Source organism: Halyomorpha halys, unplaced genomic scaffold (genome assembly GCF_000696795.3).
Source record: "Halyomorpha halys isolate HHAL.00 unplaced genomic scaffold, Hhal_1.1 Scaffold352.1, whole genome shotgun sequence".
Classification (NCBI taxonomy): domain Eukaryota; kingdom Metazoa; phylum Arthropoda; class Insecta; order Hemiptera; family Pentatomidae; genus Halyomorpha; species Halyomorpha halys.
In genome coordinates, this window is record NW_027111631.1 from 992,461 (window position 1) to 998,400 (window position 5,940).

The 5,940-nt window shown below is 26.9% G+C and overlaps 1 protein-coding gene across 4 annotated transcripts in view; it reads right to left on the reverse strand.

Moving 5' to 3' along the window:
• for (cGMP-dependent protein kinase for) overlaps positions 1-5,940 on the reverse strand; it is a 601,089-nt gene that overhangs the window by 533,571 nt on the left and 61,578 nt on the right. The gene's annotated exons all lie outside the window — the stretch shown is intronic.

Sequence of the window (5,940 nt, forward strand, 5' to 3'; positions counted from 1 at the left end):
CTGTTGCCGACGGGGTTTTTGCCTAGGTCCGGTGGTATAATTGGTTTTTATGCCGACAAAAGAAATTATTTTAAGTTAAAAAACCCCAGCTGGTACCTCTCATACATATCAATATATAATGTTGTTGAATAGAAAATAAAGACCAGCAACAAGCGATCCCACAACCCCTATACCAGACAGCACCCGCAGAAAAAGGTTTCTTGATTGACAACTACAATTCATTACACTCAGGCATTAGATGCTGCAGTGTTGTGTGGTTGTTCTCCCTCATGTTATTTGTTTTCATTCCATTACTTACTCTAGCAGATTATCTGACCCAATACGGTTTGATCGGGTGAATAAAAAGTAAGATAAAATAAAATAAACAAAAATAATATCCTTAAAATAAAACAAACAAGACAGAAACCCTTGAGTATTTATTACAACTCAATAACTTGACATCCCCCTCAAAAAAATGATTTTTTTCAATGTTAGTACCGTATTCATTCTTCATTTAAATGAAGAAAATGTTGAAATTTTTTGTCCTCTGTATTCAGGCAAATATTGAAGACTTGTTACACATGATAGAAACAACACAAAATATCAACATTTTAATAACGAAGAATTTAATCATTTATATTTAGAAAAATTATGACAATTGTCTTTCTATTTTTTAAAAATTACTATATGAAAATTAAATTACTTTAAAATTACAACTATACGATAAAAGGAAAAAAAATTTAAATAGAAAATAGTCCGACAAGTCGAACATAAGAGAAAATTATAATTTTTAATAAATTGCGAATAAATATTGGATAGGAAAAAAATCATAAATTCATTTATAGTCAACTAAAATGCCCATTTGTTTATTTTAATTTTCTATTTATATTTAAAGAATTATTTTCGAGTTTGCAAAAAACTATAGCAATTTATAGTTGTCAAAATATTATTATCTTTAAATATAATTGATAAAATATTTTGACATATAATCAAAATATTCTATTAAAAGCGGTTAATTTTTAAAATTAATAATAATCCAAAGAAGTAAGTACAAATTCATTGCTAGGGACAGTCAATTCTTATGATTTTTTTTTTTATGCTAACTAATCTTTGCGTTAAAGTTTTCATTTATAAATCTTTAGAAGAAGCTGTTCAATTAGTCTCATTTAAATTTTAGTTATATTTTTTTTAAACATTCTACACGAGCTCTTAGCATAAAAAGTTTGACAGGGTGCCAATTTAATTAAAATTCTGAGAAGAGGTCATCGTTCTTAAATTTTTGGATACACAGGAAGCGGGCAATAAATTGGTAGCTTTTAATGGAAACTATAAATAAAACCCTTAAGTCTCTTATATCCAATAAATAAATAACTATAAAGCGTAATAAAAATAAACAGAACTGAGATATCACATCTCACTTAAACAGTCTGGAAAAGTGAAAATTCATCAATCCAACATAAATTAAAAATCACACATGGAATATATGTTTCACAAAATATCTGGCGTAAAATCGAATAGATTAAAGGAATGGCTGAAATAAATTGTGTTTCAAGGACAATAGAATATTTTGAAACCAATAAAATCAGAAAAACACTGACCAAAGATAGAAAATACATCAATTCTAGATAAATTAAAGATATTTCACACTGTACTTCATGTAATATATGTATCACTTGGTATTGTGAGTGCGGGAGAAACCGTATAAGTCAAAAAATAAGGCGTTCGGTCGTAAAACATAGTAAATTCAGGACTGAAAAGTTTTTACAATATTCAATTGCTTGTTAATTACAATATTTTCCCTCTAACCAGAAGTAACTTCCTATAACTTAATATCAATATTATTGTCTTAAGAATACAATTTATGAACTCAGTTTTTTTTTAATATATCTTTATTGAAATTTACAACTGTATATTATATAATACATTGAGTAAATTTGATCATGGTTAAAATGGAGTGTTACAGGCGTGTAGAGCAACTACCCATTGTTAGTAAATGACATTTTACATTAGCTGGTCTCGTGGCCATCTTCCTTTCAGGCGCCTGGGAGGATTGTCAGGAATGGAAGAGGATGCAAGGTTAGAAACTAGTGGGTTTGAGTGGTTAGGGAGTTAGTAATGGAAGGAGTGACATCTGGCTCGGGCTAGATCGGTTACGTAGGGAACATTAAGGTCTGATTTTATTTGGAACTCAGCCATAAAAAATCGATGATGCAATAAAATCTTATCATCATAAAAATGTCAGTTACTATGTTTTACAACCGAAGTCTAAAATAGTCAACTAACTATTTCAAAAGTTTTTTTTTTTTCACACAGTAGAATATTTTTAAAGCAGGAAGATATAAAAAATACTGACCAAATAAAGAAAATACATTAATCCAGGATGAATTAAGATTATTTCACACTAAATTCGACGGAATATATGTATTACATTATATATAAAAGAGTGGTAAATATTGTGTATGTAAAACAATGACCGAATTAGGTTGTGTTTTATACGGTAAAGAACGTTTTTAAATCTACATCGTTTTTCCACCAAAACATATTTTTTTCAGAGTAGTTTAAAGGAACTATGTCCAGAGAATGATAAAAGTAGAATAACTTAGAATTCCAAAATGTTCTACAGCGCGTAAAACATTTTTTTCTAACTTGTTCAACTTATAACGTACTAATAGAGTGACAAAAATTTGACTGGAACTTTGAAAGCGCTGAAAATTTGTAGGTGCTACATTGATGTTTTTATCATTGTGTTATTGCAGAAATAGTAGCCATAAAGCTGTTTACAAGAAGCTCCCACTCAAGATATGCCCACTCATCTTGCATAATAAGTCATTCCATTAATCCTTCAAACAATTTATTTCCTTTATCTTCCCTTGCGCTATTTTTGTTTTGTTTTTTAATGTACATTTTATCTTCTTGGTTGTATTTATAATTGTGTCAACAGGCAGTGCCTCCTCGACATTATATTTTTTTCTTTTTTAATGATCACGATTTAATTGGCTGATTTTTTTTCGTTATGATAACTTTGTTATTTGACAAAAAAAATAGTAATTTTCTTAAGGAACATTCCAACACCCAGTCAAAAAAAATCACAAATGGAATGTGTTAATTAAGCTAAAAATATATATTTGACATTTTGGCTGGCTGTTCTTTTATGCGATTACGACCCAACGCATTGTTTTATTTTCTTTAAATTTAGTACAAATGTTTGTTAAACACCGAAATAATGTCGTACATGTAACGATATTTATTTTTAATACGAGAAGGCGTTTTTTGTTTGTATGATTTTATTCAAATTTGAAATTAATACCATATTCGTATAAAATGAATTTCTTTTTTCTATACGTTATTTATTTGTATATATTTTTTTTTACAGTGTATCACAGGTATTGAAAAGAGAACAAAATTAGATAATTGCAATAGTATTAACGAGGATAAATTATTTTCGTCCAGAAACTCAGAAACAGTTGAGTTATAGATACTTTGGTTAGTGATATTTTTAGTTCCAATATTAGTGATATTAGTCAAGAGCAGATTTGAGATTTTTTTTTTTTCAAGATTAATACAATTTCAAAAATGTTAAACATAATATTTTTCCAATCAAATTGTGAATAAAAGTATAAATATTAACGACTCGAAATCAACAAAAAGGTTTTATGAGCACCACTTAATCGTTGTTAGATTTTCTTTAAATTTAGAATGAAACTTATATTTTTCTTGAGTTCATTTTCTTTCTCTTTTGTTTTGCATAATGTCACAGATTGAAGTAGAAAAATCAGATAATTAAAATAAAATGACTGAGTATCGATTATTTCTTAGTACGAAAATAGATTATTAACACGAACGTTGTTAAGATTTACTGACAATCGAGGAGTTTACTTAGGGGTTTTAATTATAGTTTTGAAAGATAGTTTAAATAAAGGACGTGAAACCATTAATGAAATTATTTGTAAGGTGAATATGATCAAAAATGGTTCCTCCACGTCTGAACAACGGAGCAATGACAACATTAGCTTAACTTCAACAATCTGCAATAAATACCATAGACTAATAATGAAGTTTTAAATGACTTTAAAAAAAAAAAAAAAATGAAAAATGAAAAACACATAGAATTTGCTCTATATAATTCGCAAATCAAAAAGAAAAAATACTGCCGCCATGATATTTCTATATATACATATCATTTGATAACGGTATCAAATAAACACACAATGACATTTATTCATTAAGAGTTATGAATGAATACATTATCACAAGGATGAAATTGATTGATACTGCTTCTAATATTCTGGAATAATTTTTCTGTACACTCGGTATGGCCCTCCGGCAAGATTCTGCAGTACTATAATTGAAATCTTATGAATAATCAAAATCAAATAAATCATTACATTACAGTATTCATTACATAATATTAAAGATGACTATTGATATATATTTTTTAATTTGTTTCTATGCCTTTTACATCTGTTTAGGCAAATAATTACATTATTTGCAAACAGTAACGCAGTTGATATCATTAGGGTTGTCATGGCTGAGTTTAAAGGATGGAGTATTAATATCGTATATGAATGGGCGAAGGGGGTTGTCTATATCTCCTTTTCATTTTAAATCTAATACTTTATATATTTTTAAAATAAATTTATTGTTGTGCGCCATATTTTCATTTCTTTTGTTTATAATTTTCATATTATATATTTACACCATTTTTAACCTTAGCTTTGTATACTTTATTGTTTAGTATCTTATTGTTTTATATCTTTTTTAGCCCCGATAAAGTCTTGAAAAGTGAGTCGAAACGTGGCAAATAACAACTTGTAAACTATTTTTGGTTTCTTCTTGGACCCTGATCATCTCCTTCAAATTTTTCAAAAGTTTCGGTTTACCTAACTAAAAGCATAATCGTGCAATGTCTGATAACGTATGGATGAATAATAATGAAAATTAATTGTTCAGATTATTTTCGACATTGAACAAAACAAGCTAAAATGAATTAGTATTTTATATACAAGAGTAAAGAATCGATAGTTTTATTTACCCAGTTCCTGGAGTTTTTTTTTTTTATACTAATTAAAAATATACATTTAAAAATTTAAAACTTTTTGAATTTTATGATTGTTAGTTAAGAACTTAATTGGCCATACAAGCAGTTATATTGTATATTGTTGTTTTATTATAATATATGATTTTGTACCTATAATAATTTCCTATATGATAAGTAAACATTGTACATCTTGCAGTCTACTCAATAGTTTTTTATTAACATAAATTTTAAACTCATAGATTCCGGATAGCTTTGACATATTTCAATTCACTTGAAGCAAATACAAGACGTGTGCTTACATGTTAAATTAAAAAATAATCTAAAAATAACTAAGTCAAATTATTTAACAGTAGGTCCGGAATTGTTTTTATTTATACTTCCCAATACACTGAACCAATAATTACATTGAAATACAGAATGAGTTTGTCTTAGTTTAAACGACTAGGTTATAATAATTATTGATTTTTTCCTTCATATTATTCCTAATTTAAAAATTTTAAAAATGTTGAAAAACTAATTTTTTTTTTTTTTTCCTGACCTCCTAGAAAAATTAAAACAACAAATTAAATATATACAAAGAGAATAAAATGTATATACTCATGCAAAAAATACAATCCAAGATATATATTTTGCATGAGTATATACATTTCATTCTCTTTGTATATATCTAATTTGTTGTTTTAATTTTTCTAGGACAGAAAAAAAAAATTAGTTTTTCAACATTTTTAAAATTTTTAAGTTAGGAATAATATGAAGGAAAAAATCAATAATTATTATAACCTAGTCGTTTAGATTCAAAATCAGTTTAAAATAACTTTAAAGCTGGACAAAATAAACTACTAATTGTTTATATTTAGATAAACCAAAAGTTAAAATGGCATCCTTACGTAAGCAAAAAAATTTGGATTCTAGATCCAGAAGAA